Genomic DNA, 21031 nt, shown 5'->3' with positions numbered 1-21031 from the left:
TACAAGAACTGATAAATAAGTGTGATGTTAATGAAGGTGCTTCTGAAGGACACAGCACAGTCAGAAAGATAGGAAAACACAAGACAACAATAGGGTATGCGATGAGGTTTGCTGCATAAATAGGAGAATATGAGATGGATCACATTATTCTGGATCCAGGGTCGGATGTGAATGTTTTGCCTAAATAGGCATGGGAGAGAATGGGTAGACTGGCACTACAGTGGTCTCTGATTCTATTGAGAATGGAAAATCAAAAGAATATTATCCCTCTGGGGATATTGCATGGAGTGACCATAGATATAAAATGTGCGAGCGTGTTGGCCAATTTTGAAGTGATAGAGATCGTTGATGACAACAATCCATCCCCCGCACTCTCAAGAATTGATTGGGCTATTGACATGAATGAGGCAATCAATTTGAAGAAGAGACAATGTCGTTTGAAAGGAAATCACTCCACGTAGTAGTACCATTGGACCCTGTAGAAGGACTGCGCTATAATGAACCTATTCGTGACTATGAGGAAAGTGATGATGATTTGGACTAGATCTATAAAATAACAATGTGAGACCAAGATTGGGTTAATCCGACAGCTAATGGACGTATTGCATGGGACTGTGAAAGTTCCTGTACATCAGATTCTGATGAGGAATTGGAACACTGGAAGAATAGGTTGCACGAAGTATCTACACTGCACTGTAATATGATGACTAAATTGTTGTGTTGTGTATCATCCGAGGTAAGAAGTTTGCCTTATTATGATGGTCTAACTGATGTAGATAAATTTTTGGATGCATTTGAAAGGGAAGTGCCTGAGAAGCATCGCTTCCAAGCGCTGGATTTGGTGCTGCGTGCTATGCCTACACGGTGGTGGGGTATGCATAAAGACAGTTTTGATGAATGATGCGAGTATAGAAGAATGATGAAATTGCAGTTTGGTCGCCTGAAAGTTCAGCTAACTGAAAAATATGATGGAAGAAATGATCCACGTGATCATTTAGCAAAATGGACTAAGGTCTATGGAATAGAGCCGCAACCAGAGTGGGTGCATATTTTTTGTCACACTTTGGACATCATTCCTATCAATTGGTACATGTAAATAGAGCTATGACATGGTACCGTGGAGTGGGACATTTTGAGAGAAGGATTTTTGACGACCTTCAACTTTGAGGATGGGTTCGAAAGCATCAACGAAGCGCTACAGTAGGTTAAGGTGGAAATATTCAGAATACAACAGGATCCTTTAGAATTGATTCAACCAGATTGGAGCACCCAGCTGCGCCATGCACTGGAGTTCTATAATGTGACTGTTGAAGAATATGATGAGGATCCAAGGAATATTAAAATCACAGAGGCTGAAGGCCACCATGAAGTTGAGGGATCATAGATAGAGAATCAAAACATCACTGCACCATTGAAGACTAGACAGGTGAACATTGGCACAGAGACGGAGCCGAAATTTGCGAAGATTGGAGATTAATGGGATGATGCTATAGTAGATAAAGGCGGTGAGTTGCTCCGTGAATACTAGTACTTATTTTCTACCAAATTTTTGGACTTAAAAGGCATCATAGGCAATTTGGGAGTGATGAAGATTACTTTGAAACTGGATACGAAGCCTGTTAAGAAAAGGCCATATCACCTTAATCCCAAATACAAGGAAAAAGTCTGCTTGGAGTTGGACAAGATGCTTGCAACAGGTATTATTGAACCAGTGGAGGAATATGATCCTTTTCCAACTATGTTCACAGATGAAGTATTGGATAATTTTGGAGGGCAGGAGGCCTATTCATTCACTGATGGGTTCTCCACATACCATCAGATTAAGATCACGCTAGAAAATAGGAGTAAAACCACCTTCGCGACGGAGTGGGGATGTTTCTAGTATACAATGATGCCTTTTAGACTTAAAAATGCGTCGATGATCTTCTTACGCATAGTCATCGTGACATTCAAAGAATTCATTCACAATTTATTGGAGGTATATTTTGATGATTTGACAGTGTTTGGGCTAGTAAAGTGTCATGTAGCCAGTTTGCACTTAATGTTGGATACATGCCGAAGGTATCAGATTGCGCTAAACTTGAAAAAATGCTTGTTCTACACCCCTTTCGGAATCTTGCTAGGTCATGTGGTATGTATGCAAGGACTTAAGGTGGACCCTGCTAAGATCATGATAATACTTAATTTGGAGGCACCAAGAAGTGTTAAGCAGCTGCCTACACAGGTGGAAGCAGCGTAGAGGAAAGAGGTCGTTCTCAAGGATAGATTGGGGCCCTCGTTGGATGAAGCCTACATCATCTCCACCAATAATCAAGAGAAATTGGTGAATTTGCAGAGTACACAAGAAAAATCTAGCAGGACAGTGCAGGACCAGCCACAGAGCAGCTAGTGGAACAGATCAAGCAGGCAACCACGCAGAGCGCGGCTAAGGTAGCAACTGTACAAGTGGAGCTAGGGGATATTCATACTAAGATCTCTACACCATTTGAGTGACTCGAGGGTGAGTCACGATATTTTTATTGGGGGCCTATATGGATGGGGTCTCCCACAGTCAATTTTGGGGCCAATGCCCAAGTTTTGTGGTATAAAGATGTAAAGTCTCCATAAATTACGGTCGCGGAGTGCGTAGTTAGTTAAAGAATCATAAATGGTTTTACCCTTATTTATGTAAGTTGAGTCATCTTTTTGAGGATCTACCCATGGTCCGCGGACCATAGGATTGCATAAATAGGTGTGTCTTAGAGATTCTAAGGCATGATCATGAGGAAGAATGAAGCTATGTATGGGAGAAGTCTAGAGAGTTAGTGCAAAAGAGTAGGAAGAAAGGCTCTGTAGCTATTTGCACAGAATCCTAAATTAGAGTCTGCAGCTGAGTGTGCAGGGTGGTATTAAGTTTGTAGGCTTGAATTAATTATCAATAAAGAAGATTGTTGCAAAAATTCCTATGTTTCATCTATTTACTTCTGTTATGAATGAATGCGCTTATGTTGTGACAAATGATGGGTTTTATGAAATAATATTGTATTGATGTGAAACTTTACTTGATTTATATTGTTATATGAATGAAATTGATGTTAACTACTTTCACGAAGATTATCTTGTTGTATGTTAAAATTATCAAACACTTAGGTTGACTTGAGTAATTGTTGGATTAAGGGTAATCTTTAATGTGCATAAGTAGTTGATTAGTCTATTCAAGGTCCTCGAAAGGAAGTAGTAGACCTTCGTAGAGGTCTAGAGGATGATTAAAGGGAGCTATATCGATAAGATAAGCCATAAAGGCTTATCGATGTGCGTGAAGGCATATTTAGGGCATAAAATGACATCACGCTAATCTCTGGGTGCGGAAACTTGGTTCCAACATCTCCCCCATACTGCTTCGGGTGAGACTTCAATCCATGCTCCTTAGATTGATGTCGAAAGGGCCAGTAGTGTAGGGATTTGTTTGTTGCAACTAACTCTAAACCTGGGTCAGCACCGACTAAGCCAACTACATATGTTTTTTATAATGGGTTACAGTTGTACGAATTGTTTATGTGCACTACCTCTATCAAATGGAATAATATTATATGTCCCTCAATTCCAATTGAATATGAATTGAATTTGCATGACCTTCCCTAGTCACATGGTTGATGGCTTGAGGCACTTGATTTACACTTCAAATACCAAAGTATCAATATAGAGTCAAATAGACATAGAAACTAGAATAGAAGCACAATTAACATAAATTCTTGTTTTTGTAAGTAAGAAGAAACTATATTATATTTTCAAATATAAGGGATTACACAAAACTGAGGAGCACGAATGACCTAACTGATGGCCAAACCACCAGCATAATATTTCATTCCTTGACTTTCTGTAGTATCTCATACTTTTCACCTACCATTCTTTTAGATATCAAAGTTTACAAAAATTATGGAAAATTGCCCCTTAAAGTAGTTGATAGAGGGAATATTTTTTGATTGCGTTTTGAGACCATGAAAAAAAATACGTATGACAAGCCCACTAGACAAAGAACCAAAAAAATAGACTTAAAGACCACTTCATAAACATAGCTGGATGGATCAGGTCTCATCAACTATGATGCGACTCTCTGGAAATCTGCCAGAAGGAGCTCCATCGGTAGTTGCATGGCTAGTAGATGCACCTTTGAACCCCCTTTTGATGTTAGGCACTATTAATTCCCCATCCAGAGTCTTTGGCACCCTGCGCTCAAGAATCTCATAGTGTGGGTAATCCTTTATAATGAATCTCCTTTGATGAACTATTTCAGTGTAGATAGTAAGCTTGTTGTTCAACATGTCCAAATTCTCCTCTAGAGTTTATTTGGCTTGTATGTTCTCTTGCATTACTAGACCTAGTATAGTCTTCATGTTCCAAGTGAATGTAATGGACTGACTATGAAGGTTCTCTCGAGTTCTAGTAATACCTGGGTTAGGTATCCACTCGAAATGAGAATCCACATCTTTTGTGTTGGTCTACGTTTTGATGTTTGTAGCATGATTCTCTAGGTGGTTATTGTGATCCTAAATCTCTTGGGGGATGGTATTATGAAAATTCAAGGCAAGTCATTGAGTGACCTATTCAACTCTGGTTCTTGACCTCATTTTAGCTTGATTCCATTGGTTCATGTTCCTCCCACTTGTGTGGCGGCTAGTTGAAGGGCCATAGATGGAATGTAGGGTAAGGACGATACAAAGAAGTAGATGGTGAGGATTAGAATACAGAGAAAAATAATTAGGGGAACGAGAATGAGAAAGGAGAGGGGAAATGAAATGAGAATGAAGAGGGTTTTGCATAGGGTATACATAAAGCTTTCAAGAGTTGGATAGGTCGAGGAGAATGATGAGGGTATTAAAAAAATGACAATTTGCACGACCGACGTAATCAATTTCCTTGGTGGAGTGATGCATTCTACTGGCTGAAGGGATAGGAGGGCGGTGTTTGCAAACCTGAGATATGATTGGGATTGGAGAAACATTGGAGAAATTATTATGCATGGTACTGGGAGTGGAGCACATTGTAAAATCTCATAGGCCGTGTATAATTCAATCAATGGTAATCTATGAGCCAATAAGCAGATTGGAAGGCTCATTAATGCTACAAACTTCTTTGTCCTTTTGATTGATTACTTCACATTCTTGGAGAATAGGTTTGTCCCTTATATAATGACATGCAAGGGAGATTAACATGTCCCTCTCAGTTGTGCTTTCATTTTCCACTTGATCTTCCATGAAATTGGCGTTCCTTTTAATCAAATGGAAGTGAACCTCTCCTGAATCACTAATGTGTTGTTGAATGCAATGGAGGGATTTCATTAGCGACCACGTTTTGGTGAATTTTCTAACCAAAGAGCAGTATTAGAGCTTGCAGGAAGCTAATGTAGAGTATAAATTTGCTAATCTTTTCTAATATTGCGAGAAACTAACGTAGGCCATTGTAGAGTATCCCTTAATGCTTAGAGGAGAAATTTGCTAACCTTTTGCAATTGCAAGCCTGTGCTCCATGGCTTGGAGTTCAGATAAATTGTTGGTGGAAATCCCCAATTTTCCATGGAATATCAAGAGTACTTCACCCTTATGATTTTAGAAGACACTATCAAGACTTATTGTGCTTAGGTTTCCTTTGGAGACCTCATCCTAATTGAGTTTGATAACATTGCTTTTTGGAGGAGACTAGATATCTCAGATTTTAGGGGACATTGAGGGAGGGTTGGGAGTGGTGATGAGAGTGTTGTCCAGGTCCAGAACTTGGAGGATTCAAAGATATGAAGCACATGGAGGGCCTCGCATTAGATGAAGGTTGGCATGCAAAAATATTCACAAATTATCTTCTTGATAGCAGTAAGAATGTGTTCCCTTACAGTCTTCTTGTTTATGGATATTCACATGTTTCTTTCTTTCCAAGTCACCCAATAGATGGATCCTCGGAGGAGGTCCATGCTTTGTTAACCACCAGGTGAGAGGAGATGTAAGGCCACCAATTATCTATGGTGTCTTGAATAGAATCTCCATTTCTTTATATCGTTCTAAAAACTTCTACCCTCGCCTCCCAAAGTACAGAAGCATAATCATAGGAGTTTAGGAGATTATTTATGGATTCCTCTTGGTTCTCGCATAGACAAAATCGAGATGGTCCAGAAAATCCTCTTCTCCAAAGTTTATACCAAGTTAGGATCTTGTTGTTGAAAACTAACTAGAGGAAGACACCAATTTCGACTAATGTTGTTTAGCCCACAAATTGATCCACTGCTAACTCTGCTCCAATTGTTCATAGTTCACAAGATAGCCATAGGCTTTCTTAAGGTTGAAGAAAAATGCCAATTTTTTTCCCCATATTAATTTTTCCTCCTCTTGATCCACTATAATTTGGCACTCCAAGGGATGCCCATCAAAGAAATCCTAATCCAAATTGTCAATAAGGAGCTTCCAGTCCTTCCTGCTAATCCACTCTCTCCACCTACTGCCTTGTGGGGCGGGTTTCCAATAATGGGCCACTTGAATTTTCACTTTAGCCTACATTGGCATTTGAAGAGGGGCATGGTGCTCTTCATTTAGGGTTGGTAGCTACTATCAAATGTCTTACTAGAATAAGGTGGTCTCCCAAATGCGTATCTCCCAAAAACTATGTTGTTGTATAACCTCTCTATTCTTCCAAGCTTGGTTCCACATATATGGAAGATCTCGAGACATGTCCTGAGAATATAATGCGATTCCTTCGGCTATGGTCAGGAGCATACATAGCTTTCCATAGCTGGGCTCTAGGGGTGGTTGGGGTGTCCATCCACCTCCATTAGGTTTTATCCCCCATGGCCTTACCCATAATTTCTAGATCTCTAATACCTAGCCCTACAACTTTTTTTGGCTTGCAAAGTTTATCCCATCTGACAAAGGCCCATTTCCTTTTCTTCTCATATCCACACCAAAGGTAGTTCCTTTGGATGTTGTGAATAGTGTTTAGTATGGTTTTAGGTGAAACTAGAGAAAAGAAGATATAAAGGGGCATGACTATGTTAGCTCCCTATAATACTAGTGTATTCCCATATTATTATTGTCATTGTAGCCCCTTATTATTATTGATGTGCCCATGTTGTCCCCATATTGTTATTATTGCGCCACATAGAAGCCCATTATTGTTATTGTTGTGCCCTTACATTATTATTGTTATGTCGGCTTTGACTATATTATGACCCCTTAGACTCCTATATATAGAAATGAGGTCTTGTCATTTCTATAATCCAAGAATTATTCATTTGTGTAATGTAAATAAGGTTTCGCCCTCAAAGAGGCTAATTTTGAAGTCATTTCTCTATATTTTCTTCTATTTTGTGAGCTAGTTGGATAACAATTGGTATCAGAGCTTTAGATTCTAGGGTTTCGCTATTTCAAAAAGGTCATCGTGGAATTTCCACTATAACGTTTTTCATATGACATTTCAGAAGCTAAAATTAAAACCCATGAAAGCTGAAATTTGTGTGAACCATGGGTCTGAATTTCAGATCTTGTCTCACCATAGTTTCAGTGATATGATCCAAGTTAGGTTTTTTGTAGTCTCCCGAATTATATCTCAAACAAGTGACCTGGGGAAAATCGTCATAACATTCTCTTTAATCATTAGATTGAAATTTGGTAAAACTTTATAGAAGGTCAAAACAGTGACATGTGGAACTTCATACAAGTTCGCTCTACTGAACTGGTCTACAATCAAGGCATCGTGGGAGATTTGGAATAACTCTATCTTGGAGAATCGAATCGTGATCAAACTTGTGGGGTTGGAATGATGACTTAGAGGGCTACCAAAAGGTGAAATTTTAGATCTTGGAGATTCAAAATTCTAGAGATACAACATATTCAATATCTATCTCCTACAAAGCCAAAAAAGGTTTGTAGTCTTTTTAAAATTTTGCATAAGTTTGGTTTGAAAAATTAGTTTCAAGGAATTCAAAGGACATAGTGAAGCATAATTATCATTAATTGATGCCTTGAATAAATAAAATGGAAACACCTAGTAAGCAACCTAAAATTTCTAGCATGAATCATGAAGAAGAGGAAGAAATGCAATATGATATATCAAAATTACGAGACCAAGTGCAACAAATTTCACTCTCAAAAAAAGTAATAGAAGCTAAGATGGATGGTTTAAAGAAAGGCATGGAAGCTAAGATGGATGGTTTAAAGCATGGCATGAAAGCTAATATGGATGGTTTAAAGCATGGCGTGAAAGCTAAGATGGATGGTTTAGAAGTAAAAAATTGAAGATTTGAAGAAAGACATGGAAGGCTTGAAAGGAGGTTTGTCAAAGTTGCTACAAGAAATGCTTCTTAATGGCGAAAAGGTATTAGAGGAAACTAATGATGAGAACAAAGGAAATTTTGGTCATGATTTCATAGGCTCTAACATTGGATTGAAGACCCACCATGTTCTAAAGATCGATATGAGGAAGTTTAATGGCAAGGATCATGTAACATGGATATTACAAATGGAGAAATATTTCGATCTTCATAATGTGCAAAACACACAAAAGGTATGCATTGTGAATTTATATTTGGAACCCAATCAGTATGTATGGTATCAATGGCTTTGCTCTCGTAAACAAATTGTCATTTGGGAATTTTTTACGGAAGAAATGATATCACATTATGAGGATACAAAAACAAAACAATTTTTTTATCCAATTGATAAATATCAAACAAAAAGATTCAGTGGTAGAGTGCATTGAGGACTCCTAGAAATTGAATATAAGGGTAAAATATATTCCAGAGAAGCATAGGATTGATGTGTTCATAGGGAAATTAAAGGATAACATCCAACATGAGGTTCGCCTTTGGGAACCTAATTCATTGGAGAAGGCATTCAAGTTGGAAAGAAAACTTGAAAGAAAAATTATGGCAACAAGGAAGCCTACCAATCACAACTAAAAAGATGGAAGTGTTGCCGCTTCTAGCCTTCCACAACCCACAAGTTTTACACCACAACATTTGGAAGAAAAAAGAGCAAAAGTGATTTGCTACAATTGTGATAGAAAATACACTAAAGGTCATAATTTTTCTGAGAAGAAATTATTTTACATAGATTGTAAAGAGGAAGAAGAAAAGGAACAAGAAGCATCAAAAGAAGAGGATACACACCAAGAATGAAGCCTAGAGAAAGAAAAATGAATCATACCATATCTTGTAATGCATTGGCCAGAATAACCACTCCTCAAACTATTAAGATAGAAGGACATATGAAGAAGAAAAATGTAATAGTGTTGATTGATTCAGGAAATACCAACAATTTTATTCATTGTAAGATAGCAAAGGAATTGAATTGCTTCCTATATCCAACACCAGAGTGTCAAGTGATGGTTGCAAATGGAAGAACCATAAATTGCTCTGGAAAGTGTCATAATAACAAGCTATCCATGGGAGAATATGTGTTGAATAGTCCAATGCTTTCCATTCCAATGGGTGGAACTGATGTTGTACTAGGATTCCAATGGCTACAATCTTTGGGTATGATAGCTTTCAATTTTCAAGAACTTTTCTTGAAAAAAAAAGTCAGAAGGAAAGGAAGTTGAATTAAGGGGTATTGCAGGGAAACTAGGAAATATAATCATCTCTAATGGCATTAAAAAGCTTCTAAAGAAAGAACAATGTGGCGTAATTGCACAATTATGTTCTCTACAGGTTCCCACATTGAAATCATCTATTTCTCGAGATCTCCAAAACATATTGGACAATCATTCCAAGGTATTTGAGACTCCCCAAGGCCTCCCACCTATTCGTGATCATGATCATGATATTCATTTGATTCTAGGAAGTGTTCCACCAAAAATCATGCCTTACATATATCCCTATGCCCAAAAGAGTGAAATTGAATGTATGGTTGCAAAAATTTTAGAGGTTGGTATAATTCAACCTAGTCAAAGTTCTTTCTCTGTTCCAGTAGTATCAGTGCACAAGAAGGATGGATCATGGTGCATGTGTCCAGATTATAAGGAGATCAACAATATCATCATTAAAGATAAATTTCCCATTCCTATAATTGATGAACTATTGGATGAATTACATGGAGCAATTTACTTCACCAATTTGGACCTTCATTCAAGATATCATCAAATTAGAATGAACACTGAAGACATTTCGAAAAAAACATTTAGAATTGATTAGGGTCATTATGAATTTTTGGTCATGCCTTTTGGCCTTACCAATGAACCTTCTACATTTCAAGGTTTGATGAATTCCATTTTCAAACCCTTCCTTAGAAATGCTAGAGGTTGGTATAATTCAACCTAGTCAAAATTCTTTCTCTGTTCTAGTAGTAATGGTGCACAAGAAGGATGGATCATGGATATACTATTTTCTGATGATATACTAATCTACAACAAGTCTTGGAAGGATCAAGTTCAACATGTTAATAGAAAGCTCAAACTATTGGAGGAGAAACAATTATATACAAAAATCTCCAAATGTTTCTTTGGAGTACAAGACGTGGAATATTTGGGTCATATTGTATATCATGAAGGTGTTAAGGTAGACCCTAAGAAAATTAAATTCATAAAGGAATGGAAAATCCCCACATCCATAAAGCATCTGCAAGGATTTCTTGGGTTGACAGGGTATTGTCGCAAGTTTGTTAGGAATAATGGGAGAATAGTAGCACCTCTAACAACATTACTAAAAGCCCATGGGGCTTTGGATTGATGGTGAATGGGTGTATTGTTAAGGCACTCCTTGTGATACGTCACTGGTTCAAATCCCCATGGGTGCTTAGATAGTATTATATAGAAAAAAAAAACAGCATTACTAAAGAACTCCAGAAGCAACGAAAGCCTTTGAACATCTTAAAGAGGAAATGTTCCAAGCACCATTCTTAGCTACACCAAACTTTACAAAAACCTTTATTGTGGAATGTGATGCCCGAGGAAATGGAATTTGTGTTGTTTTAATGCAAGAAGAAAGACCCATTGCTTTCAAGTCATCCAATCAAAGGAATGTATTTACACAAAGCTATTTATGAGAAGGAAATGTTGGCAATACTACATGCACTTAAGAAATTGCAACCTTACCTAACGGGAAGACACTTCAAGGTAAAAATAGATCATGATAGTCTTAGATACTTTTTAGAACATATATTATCTTTAGAAGAGCAGCAAAATGGGTCACAAATATGTTGGGTTATGACTTTGAAATCATCTACAAAAAAGGGAAGCAAAATGTTGTTGCAGATGCACTCTCAAGAAAGGAGGAGGATGTGGAAGCATTGCTTAGCACCATTTCTGTTATCCAACCGGATTGAATAAATGAATCAAGGGATGAATGGAAGAATGAAGAAGAAGTGTGGGCACTCATACAAAAGATACAACAAGACCCGAGTACATCTGATACATTTAGTTGGAAAAATGATTCGTTATGGTACAAAGATCACCTATACTTCTGTAAGACTTCCCAACTCAAACAAAAGATTCTTATGTAATTGCACACCTTTGCCTTAGGATGGCACTCTACATTTTTAAAAACTTACTACGAGGTTAAGAATGAATTTTTTTGGGATGGCCCTAAATCTGATATTCAAAAGTTTGTGGCAGAATGTTTGGTTTGGCAACAAAATAAAGTTGAAACTATTAAGACCCTGACTCTATTACAACCTTTATCCATGCCAAGTCAATGTTGGGAGGAGGTTTCAATGGATTTTATCATAGGTTTACCCAAATCCGAAGGAAAGAGTGTCATCATGGTGGTAGTTGATAGACTTACCAAGTATGCACACTTTTGTGCATTATCTCATCCCTTTAAAGCTAGTACAATTTCTACTGCATTTATGGAAACAATTCAAAAGCTACATGGAAACTCAAATGTTATTGTAAGTGACAGAGATCCCATTTTCACTGGAAATTTTTAGACATAATTATTTTCTTGTTTCGGTACTCAGTTAGCTCATAGCTCATCTTATCATCCTCAATCTAAAGGGAAAACTGAGATAGTGAACAAATGTTTGGAAGGATATATTTGTTGCTTTGTATTGGATAAACAGAAACAATGGGTCAAATGGTTGCCTCTAGTTGAATGGTGGTATAACACTTCCTTCCATACTGCAGAAAAAATGACCCCATCTATGGCACTTTATGGATACCATCCACCATCCATCACATCATATTTAAGATAAAATTATAATGTTCAAGCAGTGGAATATCACATAGAGCATCAACAAAAAGTTCTCCAACTCTTAAAGGATAAACTCACTTTGGCACATAATAGAATGAAACAATAGGAAAATCAACATTGCAGTAAAAGAAGTTTCGATATAGGTGACTGGGTATTTCTACGACTACAACCATACAAACAAATGTCCCTCAAGAAAGCTAAGAAGGATAATAAATTATCACCAAAGTATTATGGTGCGTATAAGGTGTTGCAAAAGACTGGCAATATGGAATATAAATTGGAGCTTCCTACAGCTTCCCGAGTGCACCAAATTTTCCATGTTTCATGCTTAAAGAAGGTTATTAGTGACAATCTCCTAGTTCAAACAATATTTCCAAAACTAGATGAGGAATCAAAAATCATATTGGAACCTGAAGCAGTCATAGAAACAAGAATTCGATAGCTCCGAAATCGATCAATTTCAGAGTATCTCGTCAAGTGGAGGAGCTTACCCGGTGAAGAATCCACATGGGAGGATGATAATTTTATACAGAAGCATCCATAACTACTCAAGCATTGAGAACAACACTTTTCTAAAGGAGAGGAGCATGTTAGGTCCCTATAATACTAGTGTATTCCCTTATTATTATTGTTAGTGTAGCCCCTTATTGTTATTGTTGTGCCCTTACATTATTATTGTTATGTCAGATTTGATTATATTGTGACCCCTTAGACTCCTATATATAGAAAGGAGGTCTTGTCATTTGTATCATCCAAGAATTGTTCATTTGTGTAATTTAAAGGAGGTTTACCCCTCGAAGAGACTAATTTTGAAGTCATCACTCTATATTTTCTTCTATTTTGTGAGTTGGTTGGATAACAGACTTGGAGGACTAATTTTACTCGAATAAGATTACATGCTAGGTTGAGGGATGAGAAAGTCCAAACATTGGAGAGATTTCTTTGCAACTGGTTGAGGAGATCCTCCTAGGTTTATTTTCTTAGTGCCTTTTCTGTGAGAGGTACTCCTAGATATTTTAAGGGAATAGAGAAATTATCAAAACCAAGGATTCTAATAATTTTTCTTTGTATGGGGCCGAGGGCGTTTAAGAAGATTTTTTATTTTATTTTCTTTCTGAAGGTTGATTGACATTCCTGAAGCCTTAGAGAATAAGTTTAAAATGTTTTTGAATGTTTCAATTTCTGCTACAATGGGGATACCCGTGAGAAGGGTGTCATCAACTAATTTATAATGAGTGGAAGTTGAGGAGTTGGCATGGAGAGTTAGACTTGTTTGTTGATGATTGGTTAGGAAAGCTTGTATATAGCTTCCAAGACTCTCTGTCATGAGAATGAAAGGAAAAGGGGATAGAGGGTGTTAGTGTGAAATTTCTTGGAAGGTGTACCAAAAACCCTTCACTTAGGTCACTAGGTGACAAGTGACCCTAACAAAAAGTTGATGGCTGCTAGCAATTCGGATCTACAATAAAAATGGAAAAAGTGCCACAAAAGTATATACGATCCAAAATAGAAAGCAATAGTGAAAATATCCATTGCAATAAAGCAAATGGAAAGAGTTTAATTGAATAAATTTTTTATTAAAAACACCTGGCGAAGGATATCTACAGATGGGTCTGTAAGTCCCCCTCTGTGGGATGGGTCCTTTGATGTCCTTGATGCTTCAAAAAATGATATTCTTTCTCAATATGTGAAAAACCTAAAAACAATGTGGAGAACTTGAGTGGGAGCTCAAAAGAAAAAAGACAATAATGGTAATGATGATTATGATCATGGTGAAGAATGAATGAAAAACCCTCGTATTTATATCAAAGTATTGAGTTAATCTCGAAAAAAGAGAATAATAAAATAATATTAACCAAATCAAGATCTAACCTTTTGGAATACTTTACTATATTTAGTGGAGAGGGAAAAGACACTTAAAATGGTTAAATATCTTTATTTAGAAATAATTAACAAGTAAAATGATTTATTAATTATTTCACGAGAATTAAGAATGGTGTGAAATTGAAATAATTACTAAATAGTGATTTATTTAATTATTCCTAAGGGATTTAGTCAAATGTGACAAGGAATAGTTATTTAAATGATGATTTAATAATTATTCCTAGAGAAAATTAAATAAATAATGATTTATCTAATTATTCTCATGGGTTTTTAAATTTAAATCATAAAAGAATTTAATAAAAGTGGTTTACTAAATTATTTTCCATAGTGAAAGTGATTTTACTATGGTAAAATTAAATCTACATGGTGTATTTCGATCTGCCTAGTTAGAAATGGCTGGGTGGTCATTTTTTGGTGATAATAAATTGCCCCCACAGGTATGAGTGTTTGGAGAAAATCATATGACTGAAATATGTTGTAGGTTATGCTTCCACAGGACACCAAAAGGGGAGTCAAAGAGAGAGATAAAGAATTGAAGCAAGTCAAGGATGGACAAATAATGGAGGGGGAAAGACCTACTAAATTTATAGAAGTCTCCTTTTGTGTGGGAGTACATGATCTCAAATGAGGTAGACGAGGCATACCCATTACCACCAAGATAATTGCATACAAAGAATAATGATGAGCCTAACAATGTGAACTAAGATAATAGGTACATGATACACTAGCATCAATGGACTAGAAAATAATATAATGGATACCATATACATAATGCACCTAGAAAAACATAGGCCAAGACTGAATACAAGAACATCTGAGTACATGAGACATAATTTGCCACAAGCCAACATGGTAAGGGGGTATCACAACCAAAGAAGCCCTGCTGAATAGGAAAGGGCTCTGAGGATCTTAATGATTCATGTGAAGGAGACATGCATGTTATTGGCACTACAAGTGGTGGAAATCGAACCCATCACATCTATGGAACTGCATCTGAGGCTGGATCAACATATGTGGTCATTCGGGCATGTGGGGGGCTACCTGAAGGGCCACCCCCTCATGAGGTCTAAAACATCTCACACACATTCGAGAATCAATGGGACAATCGTTTGGATCACCGAACCGTCAAGTGTATGAATCTCAATTGTGTGATGAGTGGAGGTTGAGGATGTGAGAAAAAACCAAGTCAAAGGGAAATAATGAGTCCCTTTGCTTGATCCAAGGCACAAAACAAAGATGGAAGATGGAACTAAGGTACATCACCCCCAAAACAATCTTCTAGAATAAATGTACTGAGGTCAACAGAAGAGGACCCACAAGAGTTAAGGAAATAAGAAATCCTCAACAAAGGCATGAGGGATCATAGTAGAGTGACTAATGAACTGAAACTAGGGATGATGATGGAAGGAAAGAAGATGGGTGGCAGACTGATGACTGCCCTTTTTAGAACATAATAAGGATGGTTGACCTGGCAGCGACTGACTCGATTTCGAAGGGGATGGTCAATGACTAAAATGGGGGTTCGACAAAGAAGAAGCAGTACAATTGAAGGTCAAATATGAGTAAAATGTGAGGGATGCGTCACAATGATGTATAAAACACTATAATGGGACACAAGGGGACTCGAAATAGACTCCGGAAATACAAGGGTGACTCATCTCTGATGCTCTGAACAAGGCTGACTTGATTATGTTACAACGTGGGGGAAGCCTAAAGGGGACCATGAAAACATGATTAAATGATGATTACTCATGAAGAAAATCGACACGTGAGTCAATCAGTGAAAATTTAAAGTGGTACCAGAATATGAGTGCCTAAAATGAATAAATTCGGTTTTAAGAGGTGGAAAAGTGAGACCTCATGGAAAAAATGGCTTCCCAACAAACTGTCAAATTACCAAAAACAAAGAGAGACCCATTATATAACGTGGTGAGATATTTCCAACGATGCCAATGGTTCTTCAATTGAAGCTATAGTTTGGTTGCAATGAGTGACAGAAAAACTAGGGTTTTTATTATAAAAGGGCATTTATCCCCCAAATCCAATTCATTTTCATAATCAGCTATGGAGAATTTGGAGAGGAGGAGAAGGCCCTAAATATTTTGGAGATCGTAGTGAACAAAATAACCATTAGAATCAGAAGGTGTGTGTCGAGCAGTAAAAAGGGTCTTTTTCACCTCTATTTACCCTACATTAATATCAATCTAGGAACAATTTGTTATCTCAAAGAGTGTACTCAGTTTGAGGCGGTCATTTGTCAGAGTAATTCTAGTAGTATAGTGCTTTAAATACAAGAGTAAAAGGATGATTGGAATAAAACTTACTTTTAGAAAGAAACTTAAAACTCAAATCATGCACTCAAATAGCTAGAGCAATTTATCAGTCAAGGGTACAGTAACAGTATCTCCTCCCTTTGTAAACTGATGCAATTAAAAAGTATTCAAGGAAAAGATCATCAACTTGGGAACTGGACAACATATGTCAATGTTCACTACAATTTCAAATCGTTCTGCACACCAAAGCAATGGTAATTCAAATGACGGGAAATGAAACATCAACTAATCTATTAAACAGGATTGCACAACAAAGTCTTAACCTATAGAAATGAATGAATCAATAATTGTATCCTACAAGAATTGAGCAGCAATCTTTACTTTAGAAATGATTTTAACAGCAGACAGTAATCGGACAGTAATCCAATGGAAATGAAATATTGAACAGCAACTTCAACTGAATGTAAATACATAGCAAAACCCAATTGAATATTACACACAACACTCCTATATTTAAAAGGAAGATCAATATGAGCTCCGATATGACAAGTATGAATCACGGTTATAAAGGAACAACAATTTTGATCACGATGGAACAACAATCCCAAATGAACAACAATCACATTAAAAGTGAACCATAGATAAATACACAATAATATCGACTTACGAATATACAGCATTGTTACTCTGTAATCGAACAGCAATGGCAATCTGTAAGGAACAACAATGTTATATGATAATATCAGTTGTTTAAAGGAACAACGATGTGATATAAAGTTAGAGTGAATAGCATAACATTCCTGTTGCAGAGAATAACATTACTTATTCAAGTAGATGAAATATAACAGAACTGATATGTAAAATAGTAAGGAACATCAGATTACTGAACAGAGCGGATAAAAGAAATCAAACCACACACGAATCAGAAAATAATGGTATAGGAGCAAGTGATCCACCAGGGTCGGGCCCTTAGCCTCCAGGGACACACTACTTAAGATTACTCTAGAATCAAAGATGGAACAACAAGAAAAGTTTATATATCACGCATCAAAACATAGTTACAGTAATTGCTCTTAAAGAGAGTCGATGATCAAAGTTACAATTACAACAGTAAGTTTCATAAAAAACACAATAGTTCCATCCCTTGGGCTAGTAATCCTGCCTCCTCTTATAGCAATCGAGCAGAGATATCAATGATACAACGAATTGTTAAGGTAGCGATCCCTCAGGATCAAAGGATATTGAGGGATTCGCCATACTGTTAGTTATCAATTATCTTCTTGTTCTCTTACATCGATTTGGTACCTCCTCTTCCCTTTCCTGGCTTGTATGCTTTAGTTTAGATTTCTTTGTTTGGATACGGTTCCCTATCAAAGGGTCAACAGTTAACCTTGTCTTATCTTTTCTTTTAGAACGACGATCTTCCATTTTCTCCTTTTTCTGCATAGGAAAATGGTAATTATTAGTCATTTTACATTGCATACAAATCTTCTTAGATCTATCATAATCTTTCACCATATACTTATTTCATAATGTAAAGAAGTTATGAATTGAAGGAAAATATGACAAAGTGAGTGGTAATTACATATCTTCTCTAGTGCTCAACACACACCCCTGCTTACCCTTTTTCATGCCCTCATGAAAAAATTATAATTGACAAGCAAGGCAGTGAGGGGATAGGCTAGAGAAGGGATCTCATGAGGTGGTCTACAACCATGATTGCTAGCTAGGAATTCAAAGAAATGTCTTGTCTGTCCTTCAGGCATTTCATATAAGGCTTGATATCCTCGTGTAGGGTGCTAAATAATTGGACTTCTGAATCTATAGCCTAACCAAGACGGTCCTTCTCTCAAAATGAGGTCACCATAGAGACTCAAGCGATCAACAGCTAGCTTAAAGTTCTCATAATTGAATGGTTCTCAGTTTTGGATGTTTGGATTAGAAGTCTGATATCAAAACTTGGCTGCTACTATGGCAAGATATTTGATGGTAAAGAAGTATTCTATCCCTTGCCGTATGACCACTGTGTGGATAGGTCCCAATGCTTCGATCACTCCCTTAGTTCTCATTAGGCTCCTATGTTTATTCCATAATTGTTGTGGGTCTCTAGGTTCTCCTCTCACCCATAAGTCTAATCCATTTTCCTGTCTTTGAAAGACATTATAGGCTTTAAGCCACTTTATTTGATTAACACCAAAAGAAATAAATGCCTGCAGTTGGACATCTCCCACAAAAGGGCTAGGGTTTTGATCTATTTCTCCATCTAATACAAGATTGTGCAAATAGAATTCACATAATAGTCGTTGAACTTTCTCCCCATAGTGCTTACAACAATTTATGAAGTCATCAATAGTGTTTATTTCTATAGGGACTCCTTCTTTAACAACTTTAATTTTCAATTGTAAATATCTTTCCATTAAAAACAAAGCATAATTCCTAGCAGTTGCCCTACACACTAGAACGTCAGTGTACAAAGAGCATAGGGTATCCATTTGTTTGATGACTATATCTAGTCTATGAGTTACCTTTTTGACTCTTTCTTCTTCCTTTTGCCATCCTTAGAAGGCCTGGCTTTCGGATAAGTTAACGTCCCTAGCTACTGTTGTAATTTTTCATACATTTCTTGAGAGACAGTCCGCTCTGTAAGTTTCTCTACTGCTTGTTGGGCTTGCACCAAGTCCTTTCGCAAAGTTATTGTCCTCGAGTCACTATCCCACATAGTAGTTGTAAGCAGGATATTTACTTGAATCTTCTTATTAAATCATCTCATATTTATGGTTTGAATTTCCTTAGAGGACAGTGCCTCTGTCTAAATTTCCTTGTCACAGGCTGATATATCATCTATTTTTACTTCAACATGGGCAACAGCTGGGTGTTGTTCCTTTTGGTTTTGAATGGCAAGTTGGTCATGAGTCTTCTTAATCTTTTTCTTAAGGGGTTTTGTCTGAGAAGTTGTATGCTTTATCACAGAGTTCTCTTTTGCCTTCTTCCTCATTTTCAAAACCCTTATCTACTGTCAAAGTTGCTTAATCACACTAAGCAATCTTTGCTATTCCTTTCACAATCTTATAATTTCTTCTGTTTTTCTGGAAGGAACAGTCGTTTGTTAACTCGGGCCTAGACTTTGTACCTCAAGTGTTGTGGCTTCATCTTGGCCAATTTCCTTATTTTCTCCTTGGGGCACTTCTTCAGTGCTATGTTGATCCAGTTGTTCAGGGGTAGAAACCCTAGCTTGCTCTGTTGTTTCCTGAGCAGCTTCTTCCTCTACCTCCTCTTCATCATGAAATTCCTCTGGTGTATTCTGACTAGGAACAGATTGTTCCTCTTCTCCTGCATCATTCTCTTTCCCGGATACACTCTCATCATGAGCAGAGTGATCCTCTTCTCCTTTATCTTCATCACACAGTTCTTCAGATGCACTTTTGTCATGAACAGAGTGCTCCTGTGATCCTTCTTCTTCATCACACAGTTCTTTAGATGCACTTTTGTCATGAATAGAGTGCTCCTGCAGTCCTTCTTCGATGTGGGGGTTAAGTGGGCTATGAGCTTGGGAATATTCGCCCATATTGGCCAGAATCTGCGCCAACTCATCTTCTTGCAGTGAGTTTTGCAGTGGACTTCCACTGCATTGCTCTGCTTCCTCTTCCTCCTGACTGGATTGTTCAGTCTCTTCCTCTAGTTCTTTATCATTCTCCTCCAATTATTTTTCGTTCTCCCCACCTTCCAATTGTGGGGGTTCTTCGTCTCCAGAGTCATGTATTTCTACAGGTTGACCACTGTCTTCCTGGCAATTCCTCAACATTCCCCTGATTCTTGCTAGTCTAACAGATTTCCTTCGTTTCATAGGTTTGCTTGATGCATGGGTATCATGTTTCCGTTTTGGGGCTGGCAAGGCCAATCCCCTGTCTATTGCAAGAATCAGGTTTTCCCAACTGCTCTGTTGTTGGGCAGGGTTGTGGCTGACTATCAGTCATATTAAGCCATGGTGACTTACTACCGATTCTAAGTGGCGAGATTTCTTAATGCTTCGGGTGATATCATGCAATAAAGAATTTAAAAACACAGGCAAATTCACAATGCACTTTTGCTTTAGCACAGCTAAAAGTTTAGGATGTCGTGGTATTACCATGTCTTTATTGCCATCAAAAGTGATGTAGCTCTGGATAATTCTCGCCAATTTGGCCCATGGCTCACCCAAGGTTTCCGGTAAAACTCCCTTCCCTTTTACAGTCAGGTTCTGCACTTCATCCTAGAAGATTTTCATGGCATCCCACAATCTCACCTTTTTCAGAGTCCATACAGGTCTCGTAGCTGGCAGTCTTGAAACTTTTGCAATTATGTTGTCAGTGACTGTTATCTGTCTCCCTCTCACCATGGAATAATGTTCATGCAGGTTCTGTAAAAACTCAATTGCCACCGTTTTGTTGGATTTTTGTATGCGGTTAAGATAAACTAGCCATCATGCTTTTGCTAGGATCTCTTGTGCGGAATTGGAAACTATCAACACCTGTGGCTCCCTGCAAATTGATCTTCCTCCTGGCATGCTTAGCACACTATAAAAATGCATAGACAATAATGGAACAGTAGGCTGTTCAAATTTTAGTTGGCTATTAGAAAAGCATAGAGAAGATGTCGGAACAGCAAGTTGTTCGAATTTCAAACTTACTGCTAATTTTTGCAGAGCGAAACATAGAAATAACTTTGAAGCAACAAGCCATGCACATTGCAA

Source organism: Pinus tabuliformis, chromosome 2_2, assembly GCF_031772625.1.
Source record: "Pinus tabuliformis cultivar Carrire ecotype Pingquan chromosome 2_2, CPIR1, whole genome shotgun sequence".
NCBI classification, from domain to species: Eukaryota; Viridiplantae; Streptophyta; class Pinopsida; order Pinales; family Pinaceae; genus Pinus; species Pinus tabuliformis.
This window is presented reverse-complemented; position numbering follows the sequence as displayed.